The sequence below is a fragment of the Diabrotica virgifera genome, chromosome 7 (genome assembly GCF_917563875.1).
Source record: "Diabrotica virgifera virgifera chromosome 7, PGI_DIABVI_V3a".
Classification (NCBI taxonomy): domain Eukaryota; kingdom Metazoa; phylum Arthropoda; class Insecta; order Coleoptera; family Chrysomelidae; genus Diabrotica; species Diabrotica virgifera.
The window spans coordinates 254,156,438-254,174,527 of NC_065449.1; positions in this window are offsets into that span (position 1 = coordinate 254,156,438).

Consider the following 18,090-nt stretch of genomic DNA (forward strand, 5'->3'; position numbering starts at 1 on the left):
TTTTTCTTTCGTCTTTTATTCTGTTTTGCTGTTTTAACTGTATTCCTATAATGTACTAACTGGGGCATCCATCTTTATCACATGGTCCAAGTAACTATTTTGTGGGCCTTTACTACTTGATTTGTTCTTCATTCCTAAATTGACTCCAAATCTTTTACAACAAATATTTTCCCAAGCACCTTTTCTTTTCTTAATATATTATGTATCTTGTCTTGTTTATTTTTTCCCACATTTTCCATGTCCTCTTCTACATGTATTTGAGCAGTCAGTATCTTCATTTTACTTGTTTATAATTTTATCAGATTTTTTAATTTCATTTGTTATTATTATTAAATATTTATTCCTCATTTCGTTTAACTATCACCAGAAAACATATTTCATCAACCCTACTTCTGGTAATTCAATCCACTGGCTATCGACAATCAAATCCCAATTAGATAGGTACATTTAAATTCAAGAGACACATGTCAACATCCTAAAAATCTATCCACTTAGACGCCCTTTTTGTAATTTTACACTACAGCGTAATATTGGCATTTCATGTATCCATTAAGGGGTGCATTTAAACATATCTGCTGATTTCTATCTGTTTTAAATTAGCATTTATTTATTCAGCGACCGAATCTGGTCACAAAGAACTGCCATATGGTGTGTTACAGATTTATTGGGCTAAAAAATCCGACATAAAAACATTTTTTTAATGTTAATTTTAACATTACATTAAAAGAATTTTTGGAATGAATTATTTATTGTTCTCTTTTTTTTTATTTTCAAGTTTGGTATTAGTTGTTATGCTTACTATGATTTATATCGTTGGTGGACGTTATAAAGAAGGCACAGAAGAAGTGCCACGACAAACAAACAAGGAAAAATTAATAATTCACATAAGACTTAAGAAACCAAAAAAAAGAAGGTAAATCAAAGAAAAGCACACATCTAACATTGCAGAGCTAAGAAAGTTAAAGAATGTCTTATATTACCCATTAGGGAAAAGCATACAAAATTCAATATACATATTAAGTAAATGGTATTTGGTTGATTCAGAAAGATTCAGAAAGAATATGGTTGGAAAATCCTCGGATCCAGGTCTACAATCTTTAAGGCTTGATAGTGATGTATTAAATTCCGTCCAAATATTTTTCCTAAAAAATCTTTCGTAAAAATCCGCTAGACCGTTTATGATGTAGTTATTCATTTGTAGATTTATGTAGATCAAAAGTATTTTCGGGGCAAAGCAATCATAACTCGACTGGGGGGAAATGCACCAACTCAGACAAATCTCCGATGGAACAAAACAAATCGTCGGGTCGCAGTAGTGCAATAAATTTTACGAGAACAAACACGAATAGTAATTGCTTTATTATGTTTATCAGAATTAGTAGCGCACAAAGAATCCATCCCTTTCAACTAAAAACCCAATAAAAGTGGATCATTGGTGTAGTAATGGGACGTAATCGAATGCTAATAGAGTTACTTAAATGAGGGGGTCGTTTTCTATTGCTGCGCTCCGTTCTGTACACTACATAAACTTGAAAGAATTTATCTATATGTAGTCAGGGGCGCAACACAACATTTGTTAGACCTCAAAAATTGGACGAATAACTAAAAAATCAAAAGCAACGATACCAAATCGAACCAACCATGTATTTTTTATTCGAAAAAAAAAAAAAAAAATAGAAACTGCTTTTAGATTGCTAGGCCTTATCAAAATATATTTTTTATAGCTTTTCTTGTTTCAACCACGAAATGAAAACGAAGCAGTTGAAGCTTTCGCATGTATCAAAAACGCTGAAGAAAACATTGGACTTCTAAATAACATTTTTTTTTATTTATTGTTTATACATATGACCTGGCCTCTAGTGACTAATCCAGGTCGTTTTTTCCTGATGGGATTACAGATATTTTTATATTTTTACATTTTTTACTAAATTACTAAATCTATTTTTACAATTGATTAATTAATTTGCCATAATCTATTAATTTTATGTTTTAAATTTCTTACAATTTTTAATTTTTTTTGTTTAACTTATTTTTCAATTTCTCTTATATTTTTTGACCTTTAATAATTTATAATTTACTATATTGATTATTATATTTTACTAGCAGCCTCTACCCAGAACGTGAAGTGTAGCTCTTCATCCCTAGGCGGAGCCTGCTAGTATTTTCTTTTTCTATAAATCTAAAAACTATAACATAATTAAAATTAATATTAAATTTTAACAAATATACATTTAACAAATTTAAATAAACAATATACATTTGTTAAAATATTTTTGGTACCATCAACTCCCTTCTAAGTTACAAAGACAGTCCCTCTATTTTCAGAAGAGAGTTAGTAGTCTTTTTTTTTTAATTTAAATCAATTTAATTTATTTTTAATTATATATTCAATTCAAGGATTCTCCAGTGAGCCTTAGGCTCTTAGCTAGTGACCCCTTGAACTGTTTATATTTCATTTATATATACTATATATATATAAATTTAATTTTCATTTTTATTTTTATTTAGTTTTTAATACATTTAATTCAGTGTTTTTAATAATTATATTATTTATTGAATTATTATTTTTATTTATTTATTTTATATTGAATTATTATTATTATTATTATGGTAATTATCTATTTTTGAATTTATATTTGATTTTATTTATTTTAACTTTATCTTACTCAACTTCATCTAGGTTGGATTATTTGTTCTCTTCTTCTATTATTATAGATTTCTTGTTGCCTTTTCAAGGCGAATCGAACCGTGATAATATTTTGAACCAAAACTCACATTTTAATATCGAAAAACCATACTGAAAATGAAGTTCTGAAACATAAGTCACATTATCCAACACATGATTTGCAGCAAAATTAACATTCTCCAATTCGACCAATCAGAGTGCGTAGGGCGCATCACGTGATTGTCGTCACTCTGGTGATGTTTTTTGAACCTCACCTCACTTGTTGCATTTACATGTGCTTGTTAAGATTGATTAACGCTTTTATGATTGTGATTTAAATAAAACGACTTTTATTACTAGTTAATAAACTAAATTATTGGTGCACAATGGATGAACTAGTAGAGCCCTCGACTGGTCAAACAAGGAAAAAGAAAATAAGTCCCGAGAAGTGGAAAGGAAACAAATCTGAATTAGCAAGGTTAGTTGTTAGTAGTCTACAGTTTAAAGCAAAGTTCAAATATTTTGCATCATAACTAACATTATCCATGAGATTTTGGTGCAAGACTCACAGTTAACCACATTTTGGTACAAACTCCTACATTGTCTGAATTTTAAATTAAATTTACAAAACAATCTTCATTAAATACACCCATAAAGTTTAGGCAAACAGTTTCTATTACAGCAAAGTTGTTACACAAAAAGAATTGAAGGATTATACCATGGCCTTCAATAGTAAACAGTTTTTCTCATTTTTCCGAAAGTTGAGAAACGTGGAGAATGTGAATTTTGCATCTATACCTAATACTGTATTATACAGTCGAGGTATTATACCTCGACTGTATGTGATAGACACCTCGAATGGAGAAATTCCAACTGATGAAGATGATGATGATAAAAAAAGAGTTGATAAAAATGTTAAGATGATAGAAAGGATATGAATGTACCTATAAATAGAAACTACTGCTGAAAAAGAAACTATTCAAAGCCAAACGTGCCTGCAAAATTTTATTCATTAATACACTAAAAACTAGTAAAAAATATATCCTTTTTCACTAAGAAAAAATCTTGTCCACGCTTAGATATCAGGGCATCAGTGAGTACCTGGTCAACGTGGCTGACAGATATTTTATGACAGGTCCATAAGGGAAAAAGATACCAGCGTTATCGCAGGGTGTTCCGCAAGGATCAATATAGTTCAATGACCTCTACGACGAGGTGCATAGGCTACAGATACCGAGGGGATGCACTCTTGTAGCTTATGCCATTGATCTCGCACTGTTTACGAAGGGAAGTCAGAAAACGGATAAAGCTAATGTAGCTAACACAGCTCTGCATCGTATTGGTAGGTGGGTCAGAGAGAACGATAATATACAATCTACAGCTAACACCCCAGCAATCTAAGGTTGCATTTCTCAAGGGGATCCGGGATAAATCCCCTCTTCACTTTATAGTGGCAGGAGTGGAGATTGCATCGGTTAAATTGGTTGAGTACCTAGGACTAGGAGTCTGTCTTTCGGTAGGACTGAGCTTCGGAGTACACGTCCAAAAGACAGTGTAGAAAGCGAACTGAAGTTTGGGGTTGGTACGGCTAATGCCTATCATGGGAGACCCAAGTAGTACCAAAATAAGACTGCTTAATCGAGATTTTCAGTCTATAGTGACCTACACTGCCCCCGTGTGGTGTACCGTGCTGGACACCGGGAGGTACGTCAAGCTGCAGGAGACTTCGTAAAGGCGAACCCTTCTTAGGGTATCTATCGTCTCTAGCAGGGGTGGCCAAACTGCGGCTCGCGAGGCACATGCGACTCTTTGAAGAATTACTTGTGGCTCTCGATAAATGTACCGGAGATCCTTTTCAGTTTTTTGTTAATATTTAAAACAATTATTATCGTCCCATATGTGTTTCAGAATGTCTTTTAAATTAGTGACAACAAATATGAAAGACCAAATGCAACTTTGTAACAAATTCCATTTCCATCCAAGCTAAGAGTGATATAACAAATCGAAAACTGTGCGAAAGAATATTAAGAGTGGCGCGACATAAAAGTCAGTAATCAACCCACTCCAGACCCATTTGTATACATATTTAGTCATTTTACTCGACTTAAAAAAATTTGCTACAATATTAATCTAGAAAAACTTAACGAGTAAATAAAGAAGCCAGAAGGAATATTGACTGAAGTCCAAAATTTATTTCAAGACTTAAAATATTTTAAATCGTCTCTTCATTTTTTTCTGAATTCATTTGAAATATACATAATCCATAAGGCGAATTTTTGTATGTATTACCAATATATGGCCCAAACAACATCTGGTGAATTAAAATTAATAGAGACGCGAGAAGATCAAGCTCGAAAATAAAACTATAAGTCGACGCCGATTGCCGAATTTTGGAAATTTGTACCAAAATCGAAGTACATACTCTAAATAAAAAAAGGATGGTTGTAGAATTATTTCCATATTAGAAACAACATACTTGTATGGGCCATTTAATTCCATTAAAATTCGTGAAATCCTAACACATCAGTATTAACTAACCAGCATCTGAAAGAATTACTGAGAAGTGCTACCACAAATTATTCACCAAATTTTAAAGAATTAGCAAAAGAAAGAAAACAAATGTTGGACAGGGAAAGGAACGAAAACATTAGAAACATGCTAAGACAGGGACCAACAGAGAGAAAAAATTGAAAAAAAAACCTGAATTGGTTTGGACATATAACTGGAAAGAACGAGAACAGACTAGTAACGAAGGTGACAGATGCCAAGAGGGAAAAGAAGAAGCAGCAGTCGTAGAAAGGGGTGGATGGAACAAATCCAGGAAATTGGAACCAAGAGACGGAAAACAGCACAACAGGTGAAGGAAATGGGAAGAAGGCCGGAAGGCGTGAAAGAAATGGGTAAAAGATAGATAGGTGATAACAAAGTTCGACTCTCTTATTGGGCATAAGGACAACGAGAAGAAGAATAAGGAAAACAAAAATGTAATTAAGTTTTAATATTTCGTAATTTTATTTCTGTTTTCAATAAATAAAAGTTCTGTTAAAAACATTGTACATACCTTCTTTACATACTTTTTGAAACCGTTTTTAATTGCGGCTCGCGAAAAATTTTAACTTATGAAAAGTGGCTCTGGCTATCAAGGAGCTTGGCCACCCCTGGTCTATAGGATGGCTTCAATTGAGGCTCTGTATGTTATTGGGGCGGTGATACTGATCATCTTGTTGCGAAGGTGTATTCGAAAAGGATAAATAAAAATATAGACGAGAAAGAGAAAGAGAGAAAGATAGAGGAGTAGAAGAGGATATGGGCAAGTAATAGCAGAAAGAGAAGATGTATAGGTACGAATAAGCTAATTTCCGACCTGAGGCCGTGGTGGGAATGTAAATTCAGAAATCTGGGCTATTTAATGATGCAATTTCTTGTTGAGCATGGTAGTTTTGGCATTTACCTACACAAATAGGATTTGTAAATTTGCCTCGGCGGACTGTGCTTTTGATGGGTTGCCACACGCTCTCGCTCACCTTTTAACTGTCAGAGGGGGCAGATAAAAGGGGATTCGAGAGGTGAATGGATTTCAAGCTGGATGAAAGGAACATGGTAAATATGATAATAACAAGACAGAGAGAATGGAGGAACGTACGCTGTTGATTTCTGAAATGATGAAGACGAAGGAGCAGAAGGATAGAGGATGGAATTGAACCGGGATCTAAAATCTTGTTTCTTTTTTCTCGAGAGCCAAGAACCGGTAAGTAGCAAATGACCGGTAAGTAAAAAATTATTAATATACAATCTTTGACATGTGATACGCCACTGGCTTGGTTAGCTTTTCAGTGATAATAGCTCTTCCCAAATGTCCTATCGGAGTAATAAAACAGATTCGCACACATCGCTGGGTTTCTATAGAGAAGCTGTAGTTCCTCTTTATTTACTCCATACAGAATTTACCCGACTAAAAAGGACCAAAAAGATTGACGATTAGTAACGCCTATAATAATAAACTCATCGATAAAGATAACTGAGAGACAACGATGATACTTTTTTGGGTAGTGTGTAAAAGAAACACTTTTCTGTATAATTTTTTACAAGGATATACAAAAATAGTGGATAGTTGGAAAACTTAAATTAAAATGAAATATCTTATAAGTTATAAGTGGGGTTTTACAATATTAATTATAATACTTAAATTAGCTAGACATATAAAAGCTATATCAACTTATACATTCTATATGAATTACACTAAAAAAACCTCTCTTATCGTTTTTCCATTACTGAGGATAGTGATTTCCTCCATTACCCTAAGAAATTATCTCCATTGGGCCGTTGATTGAAATATTGATATGCATACCTCAATCAACGATTGGGCTCTATGTTCAACTTCTCTAAGGCCGTTCGCACATGGAGCGACACTCGAAGCACTCGACTCGATTCAAATCGCGTAGATCTCTCCCTGCCACTCAAGTTCCTTCGTTGTGGCATTGAGCTCCGTACACGGAGCGTTTAGGATTGCAAATCTCCTCGTCTTGTACGACTCTCGTTCCGTGCGATCTGAAGCGCACGAGAAAGTTCGAGTGAGACGCACGTTTACAGTCATTATTTCATTTGTTTGCTTCGTTTTTGTTGATTTTTGCCCTAAATTAAATTTTAGTACCTCACACCCTATGAAATTATGTTAAATAAACGTTTCTGGGCCTCGATTTTTGACCCTTCGCTTCGGTATCGAACGTATTCGCTTCGTATCTGTTTAGTATACGTAGCGCATACGTTCGATAACGAAGCGAAGGGTCAAAAATCGAGACCCAGAAACGTTTATTTAACATAATTTCATAGGGTGTGTAGTACCTACCTACACTTTCTGTCAGGTGTGAAAAGGATACGTCGAATTCTAAATGTTCTAAAACAGCCTGTTACTCATTAAGGAGCCACATTTTATTTAAGTGATTTGGGTTAAATCTTAATATTTTGAGGTCTAGAATCTACAACTCAGAGATTGGACATCCTTAATGAAACATCCCGTATATTATAAAAATAGATGTAAACATTTCATATTAGAAACAATAATAATTAATGACTAATCACCCTCCTACATTCCATACCTAGTTAGAATAAACACCGCTGATAAATTGTATATCCGAAGACCTTGAAGCTCAGACTGTAAATGAGTTCCCATGATTTATAGAATTTCTCTGATAAATCCGAAGAATGTCGTGGGTAAATAATGCCGTCTTTGTACACCCATCTTTGGATCGATGATTGACAACAGAATGACAGAATTTGTTGTAGTGTTACAAATAGTTTTCCGTTCAATTAGATTACAAGTTGTTACTTGGGGATATGTACGCAATTTCTTGCAAACAGTGATTAGTAATAAAATCAGTGTTTCACGCAGATGTAAACAAGAATCCTTACTGGAGTTTTTTTTCATATATAGCTTTTTTAGAAAAAGAAATATATTGAGTTTAGTTATCAATTTATACAGTAGCAGTATCCTTATCTTCGTGATTTTAGTATTTACCCCAGAAAACGAAGTCTAAAAATCACATGAAAAATTAAAAAATTACTGGGCACTAGGTAATTTAAATTTTTTATGTGGCGTTGTACGCTTCTTCTTCATTTCTAGTTGTAATTTAGTTGATCTTTGATCTATATCCTGTGATTTAAAACTTTCACTGGCTTTATTAGGAACACACTTTACATTAATATAAAAAAATATATACATACTGCTGGTCTTGGGGATAAAATGAAATACGAATCTCTATATTAACGCTATCTCAATCAAAAAAGTGATTAGGTAACAAATGGTTGGTGAAATTCGACCATCGCATGGGTGTAATAACAGCGTTTAGATATTTAAGATAAAAATCTACGCCTTATATTCCATCGAACAGTTCTTCGCATACACATCACTACATAAGCGGCTTATGTCATACGACTATAAAAAGGGCTACTAATCGGAGTGGAGATAGTGACTGACGTACCGCAGAGATGCTTTTGTACATTTTAATGAGACACAATATGTGGAAGCACCTTATAAACTTCTGGACAAAATTAACGCGCCACTCATATTTTTCTCAATAATCTTTATTTATTGATAATTTAGTGTACAAGTTGCCTATGGACCTTGTTTGACAGTGACAGTTGTTATCTAAGCTAATAATAGTCCTGTTTTAGCCATAATTTGTATAATAATAGTCTTGTTTTAACAATAATTTGTATTAAACTTCGTTTTAGACTAAAAGTGCCGATTTTTCATAAAAAGTGCCGATTAAAGCAAAGTGCTTGTGAGAAACAAGCTTTATTGTGATATTTTTCATCATATTATGCATGTTTGGACGTTCATTTGTATAAAAATCAAATAAAAAAATAAACCGCCAAAGAAATTTGCATGACCCGCATCGTACGCATCGTACGCAACGCATTTTAGTTTGCCTTTCAATGATTGCCGATAATGCGATCCGTACGATGCGGATCAGTGGACGCGGTTACATAAGTTTCTGTACAATTCAAACTAAAATCCGTTGCGTACGATGCGTCCGATGCGTACGATGCGGGTCTGTGGACGCTTGCCTTTAGGAAGACATCATTCCAGCATCAGTCGCAAGGTGAGGCGATGTAATGAAACAGGGTCGTACTATCGAAGACCAGGGCAAGGGCGAAAACGTTGCACTAATCAAATTGATGATCGTTTTTTGAGACAACGTGCTCTCAGAGATAGGAGAGTCACCAGCAATTTGCTAAAAAGTGAACTAGCAGATGTTCGAAATGTCGCGATATCGTCTCGAACAGTTAGAAGACGTTTACATGAAGAAAAATTGGGCAACAGGAAACCGGCCAAAAAACCCTTGCTTACCAGAGAACACAGGATTCAGAGATTGAATTTTGCAAGATTGCATAAAAATTGGACAATCGATGATTGGAAACGAGTTCTTTTCTCCTATGAGACTAGAGTAAGCCTAAAAGCTCTAGATGGTCGTGAGCGTGTCTGGCGAAGGCGAGGAGAAAGGTTTGCCAGCGGCAATGTCTCTCCTAAAGTACCTTTTGAAGCTCGTAGAAGAATTTGTTTTGAAGCTCGTACAGAGTTGGTCCCCATACGTACGAGGTCTATGAATGCCCATTATTACTTGAACAACATTATTGTCGAACATATAATGCCTTTTGCTCCGTTTCTTGAACTTAATTTTTTATTCATGCAAGACAACGCTCGTCCTCATGTGGCTCGACAGGTTATTGGCTATATAAATGATGTTGATATTCCATTATTAGAGTGGCCACCTAACAGTCCGGACATGAATCCTATAGAGCATCTATGGGACTATCTCAAAAAAAAGATTCGAAGTCGTAGACCCTCTATTGCCATTCACAACCAATTCATTGAGGCCGTTATTGAAGAATGGGAGAATATTCCGTAAGCTTTTGTTGAACATTTGATATCAAGCATATCTCGATGCATAAATGCAGTCATAAGAAGTAGATGAGGGCCTACACGGTATTAGTGTTGACCCAGATGCATTTTATTGTGTTACTTTACTGATTTTTTTCTTTTTGCAATTTGGAGTTATGCTAGCTTATTTACGCATTTCCGGCAAAAACAATTTTTTAACGAAACAATAAGGCAAATTAAGGTCATGATAAAGTCATGTTGGACTTATTTGTAGGTGTTTATTATTATTTCAATGTAACTTAGTTTTATTTTGTATTCATGTTGTAAATATTTAGATTAATTAAAGTGGTGCGTTAATTTTGTCCAGGAGTTTATATACTGGAAATAATAATTCAATTATTGTGTATTTTTATAATAACCAATAATTTTTCTTCTTTACGTGCCGTCTTCGAGACAAAGGTTGGCAATGATCATTGCATGACCTCCGGTTTATGATAAGAACACTGGAACAGGAATAGACAAATAAAGTAATGGAAGAGGAAATAAACCTAAAGAAATGTGAATATCTTACAACTAGTCCAGGGCGCATCTGTTTTGAGATGGACGTTGAGAGGTGACTCAAATTTTTTTGCAGAAATTCCTTGAAAATAAATCAAATAATAATATTTGAGTTATCCTCCCTCTCAAAAAGGTCCGGAACATTGTTTAAAAAATCAAAATGTCAAAAATTGAAGGAAAAATTCGATTTTTTTTCTACGTTTTTTGATTATAACTTTAAAAGTATTCATTTCCGAGAAAAGTTGTACTGACATAAAAGTTGCGTAATTAAATTACCTACAATATAGAATTGGTTAAAAATTTAAAAAATAGTCACCCTAGTTGCAAAATAGCAATAATTGCGAAAAAACCATACAAAAACAAGTATTCGCATTTTACGTTTTTCAACCATTTATGTACACTTAGGACCTTCATATTTCACCCAGAAAAACTTTTTGATACAGTAAACCAATACTGTAAATTTAATTAAGATCGGTTCAATAGATTTTGCAAAATAAATTTTGCAATCCAGCTTTCGCAAGAAAAATTCATTTTTTCAAAATGTTACAGGACTGAAAATAAAGCAGATAGCAAGTTGAAATTTTTTTTGCTTATAGAAGTGTCCTGTACCTTTCATTTGCAATTTTCAAAATTAAAATCGATTAATTACCACGGCCTCAGACAATTTTTGAAATAAACAATAATTTTTGATGCTACGCGCAGGACAGCTGTTCGATTCACAAAAGTTGATTTCCACCAAAATTTCTTCTAATCTTTATCTAATATATTATTTTCTTACTCTATATTTTGTTGTATTTTAATATTTTAATTCCACAAAAATCAAACTAATTTTATTATTGTTTGTGAAATATTGTTTAAACAATTGCATATGTTTAAAAATAATAAACTTTTATTATTTAAAAAAATTGGAAAAAAATCCTTTGTAAAATATTATAAAATATTTTATACCTTTTACAAACGATTTTTTTCCAATTTTGTGATTGATGGTATAGAGCCAACTACAGGAAAACATTTTCTTTTCCTTGTGGATTTTTTATTATTTAAGTTAAAATATATGAACAAAGAAAGTTTTTGCTAATAAAAGTGTTATTTCAAAGGATAGAGAACCTATGTGTTATTATTTTGCAATAAACAAATTTATTTATTTATATCGAAATGTAATAAAAATTAAAATGTATCAATCATTATCAAAGGTCATTGGAATGCCCAATCAGAGCAAACTATCCGCTGTCCTGCGCGTAGCACCCATAATAAATGTTTATTTAAAAAAATTCCTGACGCCATGGTGTTAATCGATTTTAATTTTGCAAAATTTCAAATCAAAGGTACAGTACACTTCTATAAGCAAAAACATTTTCAACTTGCTAATATCTGCTTTATTTTCAGTCCTGTAACAATTTGAAAAAATGAATTTTTTTTACGAAAGCTGGATTGCAAAATTTATTTTGCAAAATCAATTGAACCGATCTTAATGAAATTTACAGAATTATTTTACTGTATCATAAAGTTTTTCAGGGTGAAATATGAAGGTCCTAAGTGTAGCACAAATTTTTGAAAAACGTAAAATGCGAATACTCGTTTTTGTATGTTTTTTTTCACAATTATTGCTATTTTGCAACAACGGTGACTATTTTTTAAATTTTTAACCAATTCTATATTGTAGGAAATTTAATTACGCAACTTTTATGTCAGTACAACTTTTCTCGGAAATGAATACTTTTAAAGTTATAATCAAAAAACCAAAAAAAAAATCGAATTTTTCCTTAATTTTTTGACATTTTGATTATTTAAACAATGTTCCGGACCTTTTTGAGAGGGAGGATAACTCAAATATTATTATTTGATTTATTTTCAAGCAATTTTTGCAAAAAAATTTGAGTCACCTCTCAACATCCAAATGTACTAATATTTTTACAGATGCGTCCTGGTCTAAACGGAGAATACAGAAATAAAACAGCTGGATATAGAAGAAGGTAAAAAAAATCAAAGGAACAGACAAGTACAAGTATTTAGGTTTCATAATATCAAACAAAGGAACAACTGAAGAAGATATAAAAAAATCGACTAGGACAAACAAGAAATTGCATACCAAAATTGAAACTGGTACTGTGGAATAATTATATTATTATGGGTGTGAAAATTGGACATTAAATAAGAAAACCAAAAACAAAATAAAATCGACTGAGATGAAATTCCTAAGGAGAAGCTGCAGAGTAACAAGAAGAGATAGAATAAATAACATAGAGATTAAGAAAATAATGGGAATGAACTCAGATATCATAGACTACATCGCAGTGGCGGATCTAGAAATTTGCCTTGGGAGGGGAAATTTGCCTTAGGGGGAACTTCCAATGAATAATTAACCCAAAGACATAAAAAAAATAAACTCAGTATACATAAAAGACATAAATAATAACTTATATGCATTACGCTCCCCTAATTTTCTTAACTAGCGTGTTTATTGGGTTGATTTTGTCTTTCTGTGGTTTCGGTTTCATGTCAGCTAATATATTTTTAAACTTGAACAATTTTTTTCTTCAATTTTGGACCTTGTTAGGGGAGAAATTTCCCCATTTTCCATCCTCGTAGTTCCGCCACTGCTACATCGAACAGAAGAGGTTAACCTGGTATGGACATGTCAGAAGAGTGGACCAAAATCGTTGGATAAACAGAATAATAAAGTGGAACCCGATAGGAAAAAGGAAGAGAGGCAGACCCCGAAGATCTTTCAGACATCAAGTCGACGAAGTAATGAAAAGAATAAATCTACAGGAAGGGAACTGCCAAAACAGAAAGAACTGGAAAGAACGTTTGAATTAAGGAATACAGTGAAAACTGTGGAAATCCTTAGTATAATATATACCTACCAACCAAAAGGAAATAAGAACTGAAGAATTCGTTTTTCAATCAGAAGAATTTCAATCTTGGAAATCGTTATCGAAAATAACTAATTAATAAACTAATGGTACATTCCATGTCAAATCACTCAGGCAAAAAATTTTGGATCTTCGATTTGTCTGAAAATTGGTATATAGCTTCTGCGGGACGTAAAAATAAGATATTTAAGGTCAAAAAATCATCTTCTTCTTTTTTTCTCAAAATGTTATTTTATGCGATTTTACAGTGATTTGGTGTTTATTTAAACAAATTTGCATTTTCTGTCGTAAAGTATCGATGAAAAACATAATATTTTAATAGAAAGGACTCAAAAATGTCATTATTTGGCAATATAACAAGTTATTTTGAATCAAAACAAGTTTTTGATCAAATTTTATAGTGTAAAAAACGTTAAAATACCGTTTTTTTGCATTTTCCTCCATTCCCAAAATACATTATCATTGATTTGGCTGAAAATTTGCCCACAGATAGCCAAAAGATAGGACTTTAGGTGGTTAGAAGGATTTGAATTATATTACAAAAAAGTTAGATGCAGTAATACCAGACTCAAAAGTATATATTAGTCCAGTCGGGATAGCATTTGACCTTGAATGCCGAGCTGCCCAAAATTTTATTTTTCTGATCTTTAGGGGAGTCAAGAGTCAATAGTAGCCTAAATTTAAAATCACGAACGAATTCCTCTGTTACGTTAGCAGCCATCTTGATTTTAAAGGAGAACCTGTTTTGCTCAATATCTCCGCCATTTTTAAATTTTCGACAAAAATGGTAGGAACTGAAATTGTTTCAAATAAATCGTATTTACAATTATTACAATTTGTTTTTAACAATCTTTGTCGTGAGGTCGATATTTTCGAGTTAATTTTACTTACAGTAGACGCCTATATTTTTGACTATAATATTGCATGTAACTTTTTTGGTATTGTAATATAATTCAAATCCTTCTCACCACTTAAAGTCCTATGTTTTGTCTATCTGTGGGCAAATTTTCAGCCAAATCGATTATGATGTATTTTGGGAATGGAGAAAAATGTAATGGGTATTTTAACGTTTTCTACACTATAAAATTTGATTAAAAGCTTGTTTTGAATCAAAGTAACTTGTTATAATGCCATATAATGACATTTTTGAGTCCCTTCTATTAAAATATTATGTTTTCCATTGATACTTTACGATAAAAAATGCAAATTTGTATAAATAAACACCAAATCACTGTAAAATCGCATAAAAGAACATTTTGAGAAAAAAGAAGAAGAAAATTTTTTGACCTTAAATATCTTATTTTTACGTCCCGTAGAAGCTATATACCAATTTTCAGACAAATCGGAGGTCCAAAATTTTTTTTGCTCCAAAATTGAGTGATTTGAAATGGAATGGCCCAATCTATATAATAATTTTAAGGATCAAATACCACACATGCAATAATTTGAGACGGTTTCTTGAATGCGTCGCTACCCTGTGTAGAAAAATCGAATGAAGAGACCGAAAATAAGCGGCTTAGTGCGGCCGCAAACGGCGGATTTATTCGAACATATCCTCTCAATCTCGGCTTTTATCCAGCACCAAAGTGAGATAATGCGTTATTGACCCTATACTCACTGTACATAAAACGATATGCCGTGCTTGTGCTTTTATAAGGCTTCTTGAATTCAGCGTTTTATGTAAAGTACATAAAAAGCGTCGATATTCTCGTAAAGTGTTTGTTTTAGAAGAAGAATATAGGTATACAGGAAGCTACCAAGAAATTTGTTTGCCAAAATCATTTTACAGCATTGAATTTTTGCGTCAAAAGGAAGCTTTTGCATAAAGGAAGCTAATACATATATGTATTATTAGACCGGGGCATTTAGAACTTTTTGGCCTGAAATTAGGAGACGCGCTGTCACCTCTCCTTTTTAATATAATCATGTAAGAAAATAGTATGGTATAGTTAGACCCAACCCCAGACATCCAAAGTGAAAGTTATCCTCCAACACCAAATTGTTCTATATGGTCCACATAATGTTCAGAAAAAAGTCACACCATTTTGAGCGACGGGTTTGGGGGGGGGGGGGGGAGAGGGGGAGAAATCTGCAAATTCGTAGTTTTTTACGTTTTTCGTCAATATTTCTAAAACTAAGCGATTTAGCATGAACAACCATCTACACAAAATTGTTCTACATTAAATTTGAAATAAAAAAGGCCCTATGCATAACTCTTCTAAAATGAACGGTTCCAAAGTTACGGAGGTAGTATAGTATAATTGGTCCAAAAAAGGCCTAACCCAGACATCCAAAGTAAAAGTTTTCCTTCAACACCAAATTGTTCTATATGGTCCACATATTGGTCAGTAAAAAGTTACACCATTTTGAGCGTCCGGTTTGGGGGGAGATGGGGGAGAAGTCGGTAAATTAGTAGGTTTTTTACGTTTTTCGTCAATATTTCTAAAACTATGTTCTAGCGTAAGGAATGTTCTATAGAAAAATGTTCTACATAAAATTTAAAACAAAAAAGATTTATACATAATTGTTATAAAATCAACGGTTCCAGAGTTACGGTGGGTGAAAAGTGGAGGTATTCGATACTTTTTATATTTACCGAATTCTCCCCCCTCTCTCCCCCTTCTCCCCCCCAAACCCGACGCTCAAAATGGTGTGACTTTTTTCTGAACATTATGTGGACCATATAGAACAATTTGGTGTTGGAGAATAACTTTCACTTTGGATGTCTGGGTTTTTGGTATAGTTATATCATAAATATTGCCCAAAAAATAAAAAAAGTATCGAAAACCTCGATTTCTCACCCTCCGTAACTCTGGAACCGTTGATTTTATAACAATTATGTATAGAACATTTTTTTGTTTTAAATGTCATGTGGAAAATTTTTGTATATAACATTGTTTACGCTAAAGCATAGTTTTATAAATATTGACGAAAAACTTAAAAAACTACTAATTTACCGGATTGTCTCCCATCTCCCTCCCAAACCGGACGCTCAAAATGGTGTAACTTTTTACTGAACAATATGTTGACCATATAGAACATTTTGGTGTTGGAGGAAAACTTTTACTTTGGATGTTTGGGTTAGGCCTTTTTTTGGACCAATTATACTATACTACCTCCGTAACTTTGGAACCATTCATTTTAGAAAGATTATGCATAGAGCCTTTTTTATTTTAAATTTAATGTAGAACAATTTTGTATAGAGGGTTGTTCATGCTAAACCGCATAGTTTTAGAAATATTGGCGAAAAACTTAAAAACTCACATTTTTATCATTTAATCACACAGAGTGTTCTTATTTTAAATGACATACTCGATATTCTATTCTTTATAATGGAAGATATTTAAAATCTCTTCAATTCCATGTTAACATTCTCAATACACATGTTATTCTGTAAATATAAATTCTCATGTTATTCTGTAAATACCCATTTTTACATATTTTTGTACAATAGGCTCGTTTTCGTCAAAGTAGCCATTGCATTTAATTGTTTGTAATTGCGGTTTAAAGATTCAAACAAAAAGTGGCGTTCTTAAATTTACTTAATAGCCGTTGGGTTAAGATATGGAAAATACTTATACGGAATGAAATATAATTTAAATATCTTCCAGAATACGGCATCTAATATAGGGTATGCAGTTTAAAATAAACATATTATTCAATTTCACATGTGTAACGATGTGATGCCTCGGCGGGCGATGAGCTGTTGTTACCGGAGGGGACTGATGGAGTGTCCGTGTTTGCGCATTCCTTCTTCACGGCACCGCTGGGGGAAACCGAAGGAGAGGGCATCGAGAGCATATTTAAGGCGAGCTAGGAGAATGAGAAAATCAGTCATGGTTCGTGTATTGAACTTACTATGGCTCAACAGCTGATGCCTCGCGTATTGAACGAGCTTCAGCTGGCCTGGCAAAGATGCGCCGTTTGTGAGGCGGAACTATGCCTAGGTAGACGCCACCGTAGTGACGTGGAGTCTTGCCACAATCGTTATCGCAGTAGGCGGTAGTAGCGAGGAACGAGTGACTGCATTGAAGTGAAATGCCGTCTCCAGGCTACGTTGTTTTAACGTAGCGAGATTATTATTGTATATATTGATTATCGTATTATTTCGATGTTGCTATTATGATCGGATAACTATAATAAAGTTTAATATTGTTTTTCCTTTGCAGAAGATGGAATTATATTTTATTTTATTTGTTTTAAACTGTATATAATTACCTTTAATATATTTGCTTTATTTTTAAATTGTGTTTTACTGAGTCTGTCGTCCTTAAAAGAACTACCCGTTACAAAATGGCGCCCGAGCAGGGCGCCAAATTTGTAACGGGTAGTTCTTTCAGGACGACAGACTCAGTAAAACACAGGTTGAAAACAAAGCAAATTTATTAACTCTAAATTATAACAATATAACGCAAAATAATAATTTGATATTTTATCCCGTTCCAGCGAAGTCTTCCTCCGGATGGGCGTCTGTAACAGAAGAACCAAAATTAACAGAGGTATTCAAATATATTATATCTATCGGGGCTCGCTCAATACGCTTGCCTCCGTTGAATTACGAGTCGCACATTACCTCACTTCGGTACACCGTGCGTCTCGTCTCGAGTTGG